This window comes from Rhinopithecus roxellana, chromosome 4 (genome assembly GCF_007565055.1).
Source record: "Rhinopithecus roxellana isolate Shanxi Qingling chromosome 4, ASM756505v1, whole genome shotgun sequence".
Taxonomy (NCBI): Eukaryota; Metazoa; Chordata; class Mammalia; order Primates; family Cercopithecidae; genus Rhinopithecus; species Rhinopithecus roxellana.
In genome coordinates this window covers 146,615,597-146,632,864 of record NC_044552.1, presented here as the reverse complement: position 1 = coordinate 146,632,864, position 17,268 = coordinate 146,615,597, and the positions used below count along the sequence as shown (strand labels likewise).

Here is a 17,268-nt window from a genome sequence, read left to right as displayed (position 1 = left end):
CTCACCAACAATTACTTAATACATATTTTATGCTTCCCTCAAATGAAATGCTTCTCGGAAAATACTCTTGACACTTTCCCATATTGGTGTGTGTGCCCAGGTAAAGCATTTCCTTTTGCTATGAAACCTCTCCTGAGACCTCAGCCAGGGTTGATGTTGCACCTTCTCAGTACGTCACATGTGCCTCTCTCATGGTACTTAACCTGCTTCTTTTAGTTACTGCTTCCCTTACATCATTCTTTTCCTCAATAGGGTAGATTATAAAAGTCCTGATGATGAGAATAGTGACTCTTCTTTATATTTTATATTCTACTTACATTTATATTCTATGTATATTTATACTCTACTTCATATTCCCATATATCTTGCACATACCAGAATCTCAAGAATTATATTTTTAAAAATCAATTTGCATTACATTATTATACATTCCAACTCTGTTCTAGTTATACTACATAAAAAGTCTCAGCAAGCATGGCTAGTCCTTTTCTGTAAAACATTTCTAAGCCAGTTGGTAAGAGGCTGTCTTCTGGAAAGTAAATGGTAAAAAGCAATTTATTTTTCAGGAGTTATTTAAAAAAACTCAGCCTGGAGTAAATTTCAGACATGAACAATCTGATCCCTGGGAAATTAATAAAATAAAAATGAAAACAACATCCTATGAGGTCCAGTTGAAGAAGTGGGAATATTTACCCTGGAGAAAAGAATATTTAAGGTAAACAAGATTGCTATCTTTAAATAATTGTAGGATTGTCATGCAAGACAATGAGTAAACTTGTTCTAGATAGCTGGAAAGGGCTCAACTGCTGGTAACTAGAAATGTCCAAGAACGGAATAGGCCTCCCCGAGAAATAAAAAGGTGTTGAAGTAGAAACTGAATGCAAGCAGGCCTTGGTAATTTGTCCTAAGTGATTTCTCGCTCAGTTAAAGATTAAATGATGCCTCCAATAGTTTTATCTAATCCTGAAATTCTGTAAGAAACTTTACATTGCAGAGTGTCCTGTCACCAGTTGACAAACCAAAACTAATACATTAGATCCTACACCTAAGAAAATTAATCAGCATATTTAAATTAGACACTTTAAGAGATGCCCTAAATAAGGCATCGTTGAAGTACCACAAATTGTATCACAATGAAAGGAAGAAGTAAAATTTCTCACAAAAAGCTCAACTGGGACTGATGATGCAGCCTGCTCAAAACCAAAAGCTGACCCATCGGGAAGAAAGCACTGGGAACAGGTTGCACTGAGTAAGGAAGCAGTCATTTGCATGTTCCAAAAGAACCTCAGAATTTCATTTCTTCATGCCTGTTCCATTCACAAATATTTACATGTCAAATACAAATAAGAATAGTAGCCTGATGTATACAACTGTGTGGCATACTGTAAAAATTTGAAATGAAATTTAAACCAAATCAATTTGGCTCCAAGGAAATTAAAACTGTTAGATAGACTGTTTGGCATTGTTTGATTTTAAAGCTATAAGAAGGGTGAGCATAACAATAGCAGGCTTCCAAGCCATGGAAATTTTGTGATTAATTTCAAAATGTCTTCTGTTTCCTTCATACTGCTCTCATCCTACATCGCCCATAAGAATACAGGAAAAGAAGAACTATCAGGATAATGTCTTCACAGTATAAATTCTTGGGATTATTTGTGAAGATGTAAAATTTTTCCAGATGGCTATTAATACCCATCAGGACCACTTTCAGACATCATTAGGTTTCACATTAGCAAACTCCCACCAAACATAGCCAAAAACCAACTGATGACTGGACAGACTTGGACTTTGCCCATTAGAAAATTCAACTTCCACACTCAGTGTCTAATTATTTGTTATATTCTATACCGTCAGATTATTATTTTAAAAGGTCATTTAGAATATTCTCAGCCACTTGACCCATTTTAAAATTTACACTTGATTGAAATTGGGCACCAAGTTTATCATGAATAGTACTGAGGTCATTTGAAAAAGTAAACAGATTACAAATCCAAAAACAAATGTCTTTAGATCCCTTTTCTTTTGTTTGAATGTGGGTACAAGTATCTGAATACTTTGTGACACGAGTGCATTAGTGACCTACACAAAATTTAAATCCATCAGGAGATACTATAACAAGCTGTGGAACTGCTGACCATTATCTTTCTGAAAACAATTACATAGGCCAGTGGCTCCAGTGGCGCAATCGGTTAGCGCGCGGTACTTATAAGACAATTACATAGGCCTGTAATAAATTGCATCAATATCAGTCAATTATCTCAACAACACTCTACTAACCCTTGTCACCATTGTATTGCTGTGTATCAGATTTTTTTCAACAATTGAATTATTCTCAAAACTTAGTGTTGCTTCACACACTAAAAATAGCCACTCCGATTCTCTTGTGTTACCCTGCTGTATTCCCAGGAGGTAGGTGAGTGCTATAAACAATGCTTCATTTTTACGGATGAAGAAATAATGAAATATAACAGAGGTACAGCCTCTTGGCCTGAATCTTTTTGAAAATCAATAATAAGGCAAGCAATCAACTAGTGGGGTCAGAGTTTCAAGTCATTCATTCTGGTGTTCTCTAGAGCTCCAGTGTAGGCTCTAATGAGCACAGCCTCACAAGAGCAGAAAAGATATCTGAAATCCTCATTTTACCCAAAAAGGCTATATCTTTATATCTCTCCCAACATAAACTTTGACACATGACTACTGACAAGAAAATAAATTGAATGCTTATAACCCTGGATTTTCCCCTTGTTTAGAGAAAGTGAATTTATTGAAATGTAAGTATCAGCGAAGAAAGAAAAATAAAGTTTGATAACTGTTCCATGGATAATTAGAAGCTGAACTTCCCATGATCTATCCATAAAGTAGTCTACCAGCCATCAAGACCATCCCAAGGGACATTGCTGAGTTGCAAAGACAGAGGCTTTCACCACTTGCTTTGCATGAAAGGAAACCGTTTCACCCCAGCCTTTCCTCCTCCATTTGTCTTGGCCTACATAGGGCAAGGGTGCGTAGTGGGGGAAAGGAATACACTCCCTCTTTCACACCTAATTGATCCAAACAGGCACACCAAGAAACAATGCTTCCTCAAACCCCAGACTCATGAGCAACAGCCACCTTCACACAGTGTCCTTCTTAGAGCACCCTGAACAAAATATTGTCAAAGAAAGCTGTCCTAGGTGGAAGAATCCCAGTTCAGCTGTAAGCTGACCTATCCAACTGTAGGGAGAAACATAATTCAAAAAGGCCCTATATTTGTTCACTTGCTGCAAAAACAAATGGGGAGTTTAGAGCCTGGGGAGCCCGCAACTACGTTTAAGAGATGTTTGGGATTGCTGGAGGGACACATGGAGGCACTTGTTTCCTGGAAAACATTAAAATCGAATGTGCCAAGAAGCACTTAATAGTGCACAGACAGGCTGGGTGCAGTAATTCCAGCACTTTGGGAGGCCAAGGCGGGTGGATGGCTTGAGCCCAGGAGTTGGAGACCACCCTGGGCAATATGGCAAAACCCTGTCTCCACAAAAAGTACAAAAATTAGCTCAGTATGGTGGCGGGTGCCTGTAGTCCCAGCTACTTGGGAGGCTGAGGTGGGAGGATCGTTTGAGCCTGGGAGTCGGAGGTTGCAGTAAGCGCAGATTGCACCACTGCACTTCAGTGGGGGTGACAGAGTGAGACCCTGTCACAAAACAATAATAAAATAAAGGTGCACAGACTAATGAGCTCTGGCTATTGGCACAAAGACAGACAGGACTTGAGCTCCTGGAAGATCTCCTTCATCTGGTTCTCATGACCCCCATCTTACAGTGTAGCAGGTGTTTTTCCTTACCATTTGGACAGTAAGCTTCTTGAGAATGAATTATGACTTTAAACATCCACCAAATATCAACTGTATGCCCAGCACATGTCATACACTGTATTGAGCACACTTTTGTGAAAGTGAAATCATCCTAATCCACTAGAAATTTTATAGCAAAAATTATCAGTTAAAAGATGAATAATTCACTTAAAATTAAAAATATAAATTCCGAATATAATTTGTTTAATTACTTCACTTTGGTAAGCTTATAAATGCATTTAACAAGAGAATGGGTCACAAAAATTAGCTGCACATGGTGGTACCAGCCTGCAGTCCCAGCTACTCAGGAGACTGAGGCGGGAGGATCATTTGAGCCCAGGAGGTCAAGGCTGCAGTGAACCGTGATCGCGCCACTGCACTCCAGCCTGGGTGACACAGCAAGAATTTGTCTCAAGAAAAAAAAAAAGGATGTGTCATTTGTAAACCATTATTTTTCCTTGCCCACAATAAAACAGCCAGCACTTAATTCTCTTCTCGCTCTCTCTTTTTCTTTTTCTTTTTTTTTTTTTTTGAGACAGCGTCTCACTCTGTCACCCAGGCTGGAGTGCAGTGAGGCGATCTGTACCTCTCGAGTTCAAGCGATTCTCCTGTCTCTGCCTCCCAGGTAGCTGGGACTATAAGCACGTGTCACCACATCCGGCTAATTTTTGTATTTTTAGGAGAGATGGGGTTTCATCATATTGGCCAGGCTGGTCTTAAACTCCTGACCTTGTGATCCACCCACCTCAGCCTCCCCAAGTGCTGGAATCACAGCCATAAGCCACTGCACCTGGCCACCAGCACCTAATTCTACAGGTATGACGGGCCATAATGCTGAACCATAAAAATGAAATTTTAAAAAAATTTAGTACTATATATTTAGGTGTCGAAAACTACCTTACTATGAAATATATGTACCTACATACATCCACATATATATAAAAAAATGGGGTATTTCATTAGTGATTTAATAAGTCTTACAATGTTTCTTTAAATGTTATTTGGGTTAAGAGAGACCACTATAAAAGCAGAGATTCCTGTAAAAACTGAAAAGTAATACAGTGACTGAATTAGCCATAAAAAGTTTCTAAATTAGTCTACTAGAATGTAAACTCCATGAAGGCAAGCAATTTATTTTTTAACTATTTTTGTCTATTGATGGATCGCCAGTGTCTAGAACAGCACCTTTCCCAGAGCAGGTGTTTAATACATCTCTGTTGAATTAATAAATTTTTTTAAATTAAAGTTAACAGTCCTGTGAACACCCAAGTTGTATCTCTTAAGTAGGCCCAAGGCCCCACGAGTAATCACTGGTCCTCTAGCTCTTGCACAGAAGTTCAAGTTGGGTAATTCAGGCCCCCAAAGTTATTTTTAGAGCAAAAACTTCAGAATGATTTTCCACAAAGAATCAGAGAATTAAGTTCACTTCATTGGCACAGCACTGGCTGGGCTCAGTGAGAAACACCCCAGATTTTAATTGATGTTTCCATTTGTTAACTGTCGAATGTGAAACCATGTCATTCTAACATTGTTTCTTAAACCATTTCAGTCAAGAGTTTAATGGACCATTTGAAAATTTAATAGTTTACTGTCACAACAATTTGAATTGTCCTGTGTTTTTCTTATGGTCTAATACCTTGTTAATAATAACCCATAGCTACCAGGTATTAAACGTTTACTATGTGCTCATTGAGATGGGTGCACACATTCTCATAAAAATTTCACAATGACCCTTGAATGGGTATTATCCTCATTTTGTAACTTCAGGGAGGTTAAGTAACTTACCCAAATTCCCCCAGGTGGTAGTGGAGTTGGAATTTGCCCTATTCTGTCTGACTTCAAATCCAGGTTCTTAATCCCATAGGCTACCTGTTTATCCATATACTACTAAGGGGAAACATTGTGCTAAGTGATAAATATGGTTGACCTTTTTTAAATATTTGAAATAATTTTGATGTGTAAACAATTGCTTATACTGCATGAAATGGTAAAAAGACAAAGCATTTTCGGAGCCAAAAAACCCTGAGTTCGAATCCTGCTTCACCAATGACTATCAAACCATCCCTGCAAAAACCTTTCTGAATGGAAGTTTCTTTAAGTGTACACATCAAGATAAAAAACCAAATCTTCTCAGGGTGGTTGTTAGGACTAAGTGACGTAATGTGGGGAGACAGCCTGGGATGGAGCCTGGCACAGGTGAGTGTTCTTTTTTTTTTGAAACGGAGTCTCGCTCTGTTGCCCGGGCTGGAGTGCAGTGGCCTGATCTCAGCTCACTGCAAGCTCCGCCTCCCGGGTTTACGCCATTCTCCTGCCTCAGCCTCCCGAGTAGCTGGGACTACAGGCGCCCGCCACCTCGCCCGGCTAGTTTTTTGTATTTTTTAGTAGAGACAGGGTTTCACCATGTTAGCCAGGATGGTCTCGATCTCCTGACCTCGTGATCCACCCATCTCGGCCTCCCAAAGTGCTGGGATTACAGGCTTGAGCCACCGCGCCCGGCCAGGTGAGTGCTCTTTAAGCCGAAATTGCCTTCCTTCTAACGGATTTGCTAAATTGGCACTGTGCTGATTTTTTTAAGTGCCTTGTTCATCCTTGTAATACCATAATTACAGAATATAATGACATTGCATTCTCTACAACTACAAAGTAGAATTTATAAACTGATAGAATATGAGCTGGAAGAAGCTTTAGGAGCCATCTGTTCCAATCTCTTCCATTTCCAAATGAGGTCCAAAGAGCTTCGATGACTTGTTTCCAATTTTCACAGAAAGTTAATTGCAAAGACAGGACTAGATCTTGCGCCCCTCCCAGCCCCACTCCGGCTATACCCTCCGCTTCTGCTTCGCATTACACAGGCATGGCAACGCATGTAATTTTCTAACAATTAAGCAGTATAAAATAACCTCAATTTAATTGCATCCAATTAACAAGACAAATTAGCGTTTCATATGTACACTATTAAACTAGTTGTCTGCCTTCCAAAAGAAATAAAACACTGTGTCAAATAAATCTAGCGTCTTAGTGAACAAAGCTACTTACAGTTTTAATCACCTTTCCTATAATCTTCTTTATATGGAATTAGACATTAATCTCCATTTTAAAAGAAATATTTTCTGCAACTATCAGGATGAGAAGTCACACTGTATAAGTAGCAAAATTTTCTCTCTCACAGAACACCTATGGTTTTCTCCAATTTGTATATGTGTGTATGCACACGTGCAAACCTGTACACAACATATGCATGCTGTCAGATCCCTAATCAAATACAAATGAAGGTGTGTCTACATTTACCTACTGCCCTACTTTCAAAAGTCCCACCTTTTTCCTAGGCTTCTGAACTCAAGTGAAATCTGCCACAATGCAAATAATAAGAGCTTCGATTATCTCCTGCTTTTTTTTGTTTTGCAGAGAAAATGAAACCATTAAATAAATCTTTGCCCAACAAAGTGCTGCATTTCAAATACACTGTGCTACACTATCTGTGCAGTATTGTAATGATTTAGATACAGCTGGGTATCAATTAAAAAGCAGTATTCCAACTAACCACGAAATGTATCACTGCTCCATTCCTCATACATGTATTCCTAAACATATAATTACCTTGTAATTTTAAGTATAAACATGTCTGCAAGTTGGTGTTTGATGGTCAACTTTCACTACTCATATCTATAAATACATTCCGTAGTAAAACAAATTATATTAGGTTAAAATAATAATGCAATACTTATAATGTTGTTCAAATTGACAACCTGTCATACACATTTGGCCATGTTTAACAAAATATTTTAATCACTTTTGTTACTTATGATTTTTAGGGTACTTTTAAACACATCAATTAACAGAATAAAAGAATTCATATTATCGTTCAGTAGGGGCAACTTTCATTACTTCTCTTTAGGATATTTTGGCAATCTAACTGTCTCCTTGCCACCAAGATATTCATCCCGTATACCCTTATAAGCTTTCTGAAACACACACTTTACAGCACCACTCCGCTGCTCAAAAACCTTCAGTGATGCCCAGCTTTCTCTGCAGGTCTTCAAGGCACCAAAAGATCTGGAGCTATGTACCTTTCCAGGCTCCCAACTCCTCCTCTGCCCTGGCACTATCCCTGTCCCCTCCCATTCCAGGTCAGAGTATGGGGAGCTCCTGCCTCCCTTCTTTACTCAGTGAAATTCTACTTAACATCCAAGGTCCTCAGTAAAAAAAAGAATCCCCTCCTCTCATAAGAACCCTCTAATCTTTCCAGTTGGAAAAAATCCTGCTTTCATTTATACTCTACTCCCACTTGTAAGTTTTAATAAAGTTTACTATAAGTCATGTCTCTTCTAGATTGTAAAATGTTTGAAGTTGGAAATCATCATCCTTTTATCTCTGTTTTTCATTCTGACTCTTGAGCTGACTGCAGAGCCCAAGCTTGGAACTACTACATAAAATAGACTCTTTTTGGCCCAGCGTGGTGGCTCACACCTATAATCCCAGCACTTTGGGAGGCCAAGGTGGGTGGATCACCTGAGGTCAGGCGTTCAAGACAAGCCTGGCCAAGATGGTGAAATCCCGTCTCTACCAAAAATAAAGAAATTAGCCAGGCGTGGTGGCGAGCACCTGTAATCCCAGCTACTCGGGAGGCTGAGGCAGAGAATTGCGTGAACCCAGGAGGTGGAGGTTGCAGTGAGCTGAGATCGCACTACTGCACTCCAGCCTAAGCAACAGAGTAAGGCTCCGTCTCAAATAAGTAAATAAAAATTTAAAAAGACTCTTTTTGTCACCCAAATTGAATTTCCTACATTATATAAATTATAAAACGGAAAAAAAAAAGTAATCAAATGATGCAGTGGACAAAACAAAGGAAAGTGATTTTTCACTAACCTCTGTTTCTACTCATATTTTCATGTCACACAGACCCCTAATCACATGGAAAGTAAGAAATCAGATCTAAATTTCTCCAAAGATCCTGATATTTGCAATTATGAGGAGAAATTATTGGGATAATTGAATGTCTCAGTCCCTTGCTAGTTGTTTGAAAATATGTAGATCTAGCTCATGCAGGGTTCCAAAGATTAATTGGTTACTTCACACAGTGACCTTGTAAAGACTTCTGAATTGGTAGTTATTTATTAATTGAATCAATGATGCTGGCCATTTTTGTTAACTGGAGCACCAAATAAGTATTTTTAAAACTTAAATTATTTGTTATTTTAAAAATCTGCAAATAATAATAGTTAATTTACAGGTAAATCCTTCAAACTGAAGTCGTTATATATACAGTCATTAAAAATTCCATATGCTCCAAGACAATTGATGTGGAAGCACTGAGAAGAGACACGCGTTACCAAGGTTCTTCCAATTTCAAGGCCCTGCCCCTCAAAATTCCCTCTCCAAGGATCAACCTGTAACATGGTCATTTGGAGGGTCATGATGTGTCCTGATTTGCCAAAGGCAGTCCTCACATTTGTCAGGTTGGATAATCATGTCTGCAGTCAACCTTCCTTCAAGGCCCTGCATTACCTTTATCTTGTTATCAGCCCCACTGGCTTGTTTTTAACTCCTGGAAAGGAGCTCCTTTAGTGGTTCGGGTCATTATTTATACCCTGCATGTCTAGCAGAAGGCCTAATCTACAGGAAATACTTGTTGAATGACTGAGAGAGTGAATTGCATTGACCAACAATAATAGTGCACCAGTCATAGTACTCTGAATAGAGGATTAAGATTATACATAAGTGAAAAGTCAAAAAGATTGGCCCTGGGTACTTCCTGAACTTACTTCCATCCCCCTATGACCCAGAAGTAGCAGATGAGACCACCTCTTCTTTCGGCCGAGAATCACCCTCAGGCACATAAACATCATGTCCATCTCTTCCTCTCTCCAAAGTACTTTCTCAGATAGAGCTAAACAATTAGATCTCAAGTTTTAAGGGGGTTGGAAATCTAAGATTATAGACACTTGTAGAATAGATCACATGTCATAGGTAATACCTCAAATGATGAGTGATGGGAGTGTATGTCAGGATAGCACAAATTCGGCCTAGAACAATAGTAACCCAAATATCAGGCAGTTCTGATTCTATTCTAAATGTAGTCATGAAGCCAGTTTAGGCCTGTGTCTATCTAATGTCGATATTCACAATTTGGCTTAGATAAGCCAAAGATTGCACAGACCAAGAATGCTATGTTATCCTCTTTCTCACGATGATTTCGGAGTTGTGACACAATAATAAAGTGCTAAAATGTTTTCCCAAATTAGTTAGTGGCATCTCATAGCTACAAATACTGGTTTACTCAACCTTTTTTTCAGAAGCATTGCTATAAATATCATACAGAAAGCAGTGCTTTTAACTGTCACTAAATACCAGGAACAAAGAGAAAATATTACTTCTCATACAATTACTTTAAAACAAGCATGATCTTATTTTCATAAAGTTTTCCTATTTTTCTTTAATCCTCTGTGTTCATCCACAACTTCAAACACTGTAAATCCTACAGGTTTCACAGGAGAGCCCTCACTTGAATATTCACTAAAGTTTAGCTCCATATTAATAAAGGATCTGCCTGTATGGTTAAAGCGAATCCATACACTCTGGATGGTTTGAAGTTCCTTATGATACCTTAATTTCATTGAGTTAGCAAACTTCCAGTGCTCCTTTTTATAATATCACTTTAAAAGTTGTAACAGTTAAATCCCAAGTTTTAGCCAAAATATGAATTGATGATGAATTCACATATAAATCCATGAACTGGAAGCATATCATTGAAATTTTCAGGTAGATATTTAAACTGTGAACCGTTTCTCCACCTACAGAATTAATGTATAGACCAAGAGAGAGTTCTGCTGATGCTGATCACATACCAAAATGTGAAAACAGTGTTCATTTTTAACAAACAGGAGATGAGTAGCCTGTCTGATCCACAACCATACATCCAGTTGACCTTAGCCACTTTTCCCTTATGATAATAATTACCACATCAGTTATCAAATTACTTTACATCCTTATGGATTATACTTTCACTCATGCCAACTAACATTTTCTATCAATCTTTAAAATTATTTTTGCTATGTGAAGCTTTCAAATTGACTTTAGCTAATTATTGATAATAATTTAAAAACTGAAACCCAACTCAAATAGTGTACTTGTTATAATTCAAAAGCTGAAACCCAATACAGTGTACAACACAAAGGGTTGTTATTGCTGCTGTTAAAATGAGCCCTGCTTCGAAAAAAAATGGCAAATTCTGGAATAAGATTTTTCATTTTAAATTAAATCAGCATAAAAGAGTCAACCTGATTTTCTGAATAGTGACAAAGCACCAAAAGTTCAAGCAGACACATGCACCATTACTCCACAAGGAATGTCTCCATATATACTGTCCTCTGTTCTGTTTTCATGGTAACAAGAACATTCACAAACACATCTCACGCAAAGGAGCCTGATCAATCAAAATATTCTGCTGGTTAATCTTTCAGTGTAATCAAAGAGCATTATTTTCCTATGTGATAATATACACATAGGAAAATTTCCACATTCCATGTTAAATAGGAATATATAAATGTTTTATGTACTTCAGTGGTATTTTACCAAACACCTCTACAAGGATCTAACCAATTAAAAATCAGTTAGATCTTAAATTTGTAAGATCATTAATATACCACCATTCCAAAAATTGTCCCTGAATCAGTCACACATCAATTTACTCTTGAATATCCTTGTATAAACATAAGCCATCTCTAATAAAGTTAGCCACATAAAATACAATCACTGTAACAAAAATACAGATGCCAATGAGCAAATTTTGTTTTATACCTGACCTATGCTCAACGCAAGAAATTGGCTCAGACAATGTTCAAAAGAGTCATCATTATAATGTAATACGTTTCTGTATATAAGAAATATACTGCATATTTCAAACCTGGTGGTCAAAAGGGATTATGACACTTGAAACAAACACACTATCATTAAGTAAATACTGGTAACTCCTTTTCAGTTCACAATGCAAATGTACAGTTGTCATTTGGTACGACTCCTTAGGGTTCCACAGGGAATTTTCTCTTAATAATGAAAATGATACCCACTTTACTCACAGAAAGGGCATTTCTGTTCTGATAAACCATTTGGCCTATATCCTAAAAATCAAACCCAATCTACTCATTCCACAATCTACTTTGTTAAAATTCTGCTTTTGGCACTCTTATAAGGTGAAAAAGAAATGAGGCATCTGCTACATATGTAGCAAATATATGTGATCTATATGTGCAAATATTTAAAATAACTTGGTTTGCTCAAGGACAAATATCACCAAATATTACTATATCACTGGAGGAAACGTTTCTGATAAAGTTAAATGGCCTTTTTCTAGGAGGACAGCTCATTGCAAATTTAATTAAAATGGATCTTATTAATATTTCAAGTAATTTCTGGGCTTGATTATGCACTACAAAAGAAACAACTGTACTGAAGAGAAAAATCGATAGCCCTTGACTAGGGCTCTGGGTATGCTAGAAAAACAGTTCTCTCGTGAATTATTGAGGTCTAGCTTTAGGGTTGGGGGCGAGTACCAATATTCATTTGGAGGTAAATTGAGTTATTTTTTAAATGGCAGAAAATGAAGGAGAAAAATCAGTTCAAATTTTCCATTATAATGAAAGTACAGGAAACAAGCCTTTCTATATTCATTTTAGGCCTAAATAACTCTGCAGAGAATAAGGGTTTTGCAATGTCAGTTGCACACACAGCTTCCCGTGTGAATGCTAAGCCATTACAGGTGTCCTAAGGCCTCCAGTGAAACCTATTATCAAGAGATTCCTCTGTTCTCCTCCAAGTCATCCCCAGCGCCCCCCATCTGCCGCCAACACATTATTGCTCCTCTCCTCCAAGTGTCTTGATTAAGGACCCTCTCTCTTCTCTGCACTCCCGAGGTTAAAGTGCCCCCGTTCCCTTGGTGTAGCAGGTTACAAGCTTTCCCGTTAGGGAGGACTAGTGCCTGCAGTCCTTTTTAGTTAGATGCTTTTAAGTCAGAGAGGATAGGAGCCACTTGAAGAAACCCTCCTTCCCTTCTTCCTTTCCCCCACTAGGAACCAAGTCCCTGAAGGACGACACCCAGAGACGCTTCCTGACCTTCTATCCCCTCACCCAATTTGGGTTTGGAGGGTTGGGGTCGCATTTTCTCCTGTCCTCTGCTGCACTGGATGTGTTATGTAAGAAGGACCAAACGCTGGAGGCACATGCGTATAAAGCGCACCGATCTGTGATAACAGCTGGGGTAGCAGAGCGGATCTGGAGTCCACCCCCTCCCCGCCAACAAATACGACAGACCCCACACATGCACATTAGCACCCCCTCCCCCAACCTCTCACTCACACACACACACACCCACACACCCAGAGCAATGTTTTCCTGTCTCACCCCTACCCGTACCAGAGGCACAGAATGGAAAGGCGGGGGGTGGGGGGTGAAAGGAGGTGAAAGAGGAGGAGCAGCAGCACATCTGCTTTGATAGCAGCCGGCAGTGCTCCCGCGGCAGAGAGCCCCTCGTTAACCCCCTTCCTGTGGCTGCACCACGTCATGGAACATTCCCGGAACGGGCCAACGTTCCACCCACTTCAGGGAACAGACATAAAGGCGCAGACCGAGCTCCCCACAGTGCACAGCCCAAACACACATGTCCCTTCCCGATCCCCGGCCAGACGCACAGACAAACACGCATGCAAACCGCCCCCACCCGTCTCCACGCGCGCGGGTCCAGCCGGCAGCTGCCAGAGCCGCTCTGCGGCCGCTCAACCCGCAAGGCGAGGGCGCCTCCGCCTGAACCTTCCATCGAGAAAGTCCCCTCCTTCCTCGTTTCCTTCCTTCGCTCCTTCCTTCCTTCCTTGCCCGGGAGGTAAAGGGAGTCACTGAAATGCCCAGAGCCAGCGCCTTCGCTGCGCTCGCTCGGCCGCAGGCCGGCGGCCCGGGCCTCGCGCCGCCCGCCCGGCCGCCCGCGCCGCGCGCCGCGGCCCCCTCCCCCGCTACCTGACAACGGGCCGCCGCCGGCCGCCGCAGCCGCAGCGGTGGCCGGGCCGTGCGCGCCGGTGCACGTCGCTCATTAGTAAGCAGGCACATTCCTGCCTCCAGCGCTCCCGCGCGGCCCCCTCCCCCCAGGACATTACGCAAAGCAGCCTCTCCTCATCTGCATAGATCCGCGGCCAGGGTATTCCCCGCATTTCCCCACGCGCCCGACACCCCTCCCACGGTCTCCCCCCATCCCCGCCCCCTCCGACCCTCACCCTTGGGCCACCGGGAAGGGGCTAGGGGCACGCGCCGCGGAGCGGGGAACTGAGTTCGGCGGCGGCGATTCCAATATAAAGTGAAACAAGCTACCAGCGCCGAAGGAGGCAGGAAAAACCCAGCGCCCAGGCCACTTACCGAGCCGAGGAGGGACCTAGATTCCCGCCGCTCCGCTCTCGCGGTGGCCGGTCTGCCCTCCGCGCACCCCGAGGCTGCACCCAGCACCCCAGAGGCGAGACGTGGAGGAACGCTGTGAACGAGCCGGGAGACCCTCCAAGTTGCTCTGGGCTCCGGGGAGCGTCAAGGTCCAAGACACAACTTGGCAAAGACTTGTGCCACAGTCACCGAAGATGTTTGCGCGGAGACCCTCCTCCGGGGAGCGACGGCGCTCGGCGGCGCCCCGCTCTCCTCCTTTCCACCCCCTCACCTCCAGCCCGCCTCCCGCCGGCCGCCCGCCTCCGGGCCGCGAGCCCCTCGGGCGGCTGTCAGCTCCTGGCCGCCGCCGGGTGACAGGGGCGGGAGGAGGGCGCGACGCGGCGGCCCGAGCCCGAGCGGGCGAGGGGGATCCTCGCAGCCGCGGCGGCCGCTCACCTGGAAAGTCACCGCTGAGGAGGAGAAGGAGGACGGGGAGGAGGAGGAGGGAGAGGAGGAGGGGGAGGAAACCCCCCTGGTGCCCTTGTTCTTGCTGCCGCGGCGGCCGCTCCTCGCCAAGGCTGAGCGTGTCTGGTGGGGGGTGTCTGGTAGCATTTCCTTAAGGACAGAGGGAGGGCGGGCGCGGAGGGAGGGAAGAGATCCCGACCGCCAGCCCAGGCTCCTCTAGCCTTTATTTATTTTTCTGACACTGTACGGAGATGGGCCCGGGGTAGGAGCAGCCGGGCTCAGGCGGGAGCCGCGAGGCCCGGGCCGCAGCTGTCTGCGTGCGGGAGCCGCAGCGGCCGCCTCCCCTCCCGGGCTGTGGATGCACCGGGTTATTCCTGGCAGCGCCTCCCCGAACAGAAGTTACTAGGAGGAGTGCGCGGCGAGGGCGGACTGGGGGGAGAGGCGGAGGGAGGGAGGGAGGGAGGAAGAGGGAGAGACTCAGCCAGCGACGTCATCGGATCCCCCAGCGCGTCCCAGGGAGGGAGGCTGAACCAGAAAAACCAGTCTGGAGCCAGCGAGCGAGAGAGGGATGTGCGGCGCGCGGGGGACTGGGGAGGGAGGCGGTCGGGAGGGCAAGGCCCGGCCCCACGGCTGCCGCTCCGGGCAGGGAGATCGCGGCCATGCACTCACTCGGTCGGAGCGGGGAACTCCCCGGAGAGTCGGTGTCTGCTTGTCATGCAACAAAACTTGGGCATCTCTAGGAGCCTGAGAATTTCCTCTAAGGATGTGGAAACCTCCGATCCCACCCCTTACCCATTTCCCAGAGAATCGTCGTCTGCCTTCCTAACGAACGGGATTGTATAATTAGTAGTGTCCTTAGATTTGATCCCAGTACTCAAGGAACCCTGGCCTCTCCTCGCCCCTGCCTCTACTCACAATTATCGATCAAGAAAAACAAAATCAGGCTGTGGCTCCTGGCTGCGTTTATGGAGCTTCGAAGTGTTTTACTAGCACTTTCCGTGCCCCTGCGGGCGCGTGAACTTTTCACGTGCTCTAAACGCCCGAATTGCCTTCTCTGGGGTCACTCACCAGGGTGCCCCCGGGGCCCCCAGCTCTGGGACCGCGGCCCGCCCTCGCCGGGATATTCAAATAGGTGTGGGCAGCGGCGCAAGGAGCAGCTGCCGGTTTCCTGGTGGGCCGCGCTGGAACCTCGGGGAGAGCTGCCACCTTCAGCCTGTGTGCTCTCCACGGAAGGGACCGGAGTTGAAATCACACCCAGCCCTGGGAGAGCGGGGTCGGGGGACGGGGAATCCCAGGCGAGTGGGTGTCGAAGCTCTGGGCTTCCTCCCAGGCCGGGCGACACCTGGGGGACACCGGGGATCCCTCGGGCCGTTACCCTGCCTGTGTGGACTGGTGTGCACCCTCGGGGGAGGTTCCCAGGCGGCCACGGTGCCCGAGCGCGACCAGTGACTGCTGGGCCGGGCCGGCGCCCCGAGTGCCTCCTCCGGGTGGTCTCCCCGCCGAGCGGGGACAGCGCGCAGCCCCTCCCAGATGCCCCAGTCGCCGCACCCTGCGGAGCCAAGCCGAGCGCCCAGGGCGCCGCGGGTCCCATCCGTCCTCCCCACCCCCCGGCCGCGCCGCCGCCCTGCCCGGGGCGGAGTAAACAAGAGACGCGCAAGATTTGACCTGGCGCGACCCGGCTTTCTGGCCGGGGTTCCCCCTGAGCAGGTGACTCCGTGGGAGGGGTGGAAATGAGTCTCAGGAATTCCGGGCCAAAGACAATAACTGTGGTTCTGCTTTTAAAGCAGGTATTTCACCAACAACTGGGGAATGTTTTGTGTCTCGAGTTTCAAATTTCGCGGAAAGGGACCAAATGTCAGGACATATAAAATATCCCCTTCCCTTTTCATTAAAAATGAATGCATTGCAAAGGAAGGGCAGCCCCTTAATGCCTTCGAGAATAGCGCCGCTGGTTCCGTGTTTGTTTTGTTGTTCATTCTGGCCTACAATCAGTGTATTTCTGAGGTCCCTATGCTATGGCAACAGTGCCGAGAAGGGCAACTCTGCCAAATAAAGCGGTGATACATTGTTTTAACCGATTTTTTCCTCAGAGGAGAAAAATCTGAACAATGTGGCGTAAGTTTCACTTTGTCCTCCTCTTAGGTTGATCTCATTTAAATTCAGGGCCTGCTTCCACTTAAGCAACTTCTTCTTTCATTGTATAGGTTCTTTAATATCCAGTCTTTTTCAACTTGAAGGCTTTAATTTAAAAAACTGTCCCAATCATCATTTTCTTTTAAATGTATGCCGTTGCATTTTAAACATCCATTTAACACAAAAAATGTGATTTTTGAAATTTTTTTCACTTTCAAACCCACCTGCTACATACTCCCAGACAGCGTTTTATTTAATTACTTAATAGAGAAGATTAAGCAGTTTCTTTAAGAATCCAATTTCCCTTCAACAAACACAACAGCAGCTGCCCAAGCTCCCAGAAACTAAGCAGACAGCGTTTTACTTCACTAGAGTGAATGTTAGTTGAAACCTTAAATACCTCTTTAAAAGACTAGATTAAAGAGAATAATGGAAATATTAAGATA

At 43.8% G+C, this 17,268-nt stretch overlaps 1 protein-coding gene across 6 annotated transcripts in view; it reads right to left on the bottom strand.

Moving 5' to 3' along the window:
- HIVEP2 (HIVEP zinc finger 2) overlaps positions 1-15,093 on the bottom strand; it is a 197,630-nt gene extending 182,537 nt beyond the window's left edge. For 2 of the 6 annotated variants that reach the window (XM_030928435.1, XM_030928438.1), the window contains exon 1: positions 14,228-15,093. The gene's annotated coding sequence lies outside the window, so the exon portion shown is untranslated. Of the gene's footprint in view, positions 1-13,834; positions 13,938-14,227 lie in introns of those variants that run through there. The other 4 variants (XM_010354972.2, XM_010354971.2, XM_030928439.1 and 1 more) reach the window with 3 other exon arrangements.
- Positions 15,094-17,268: the final 2,175 nt, after the last annotated feature.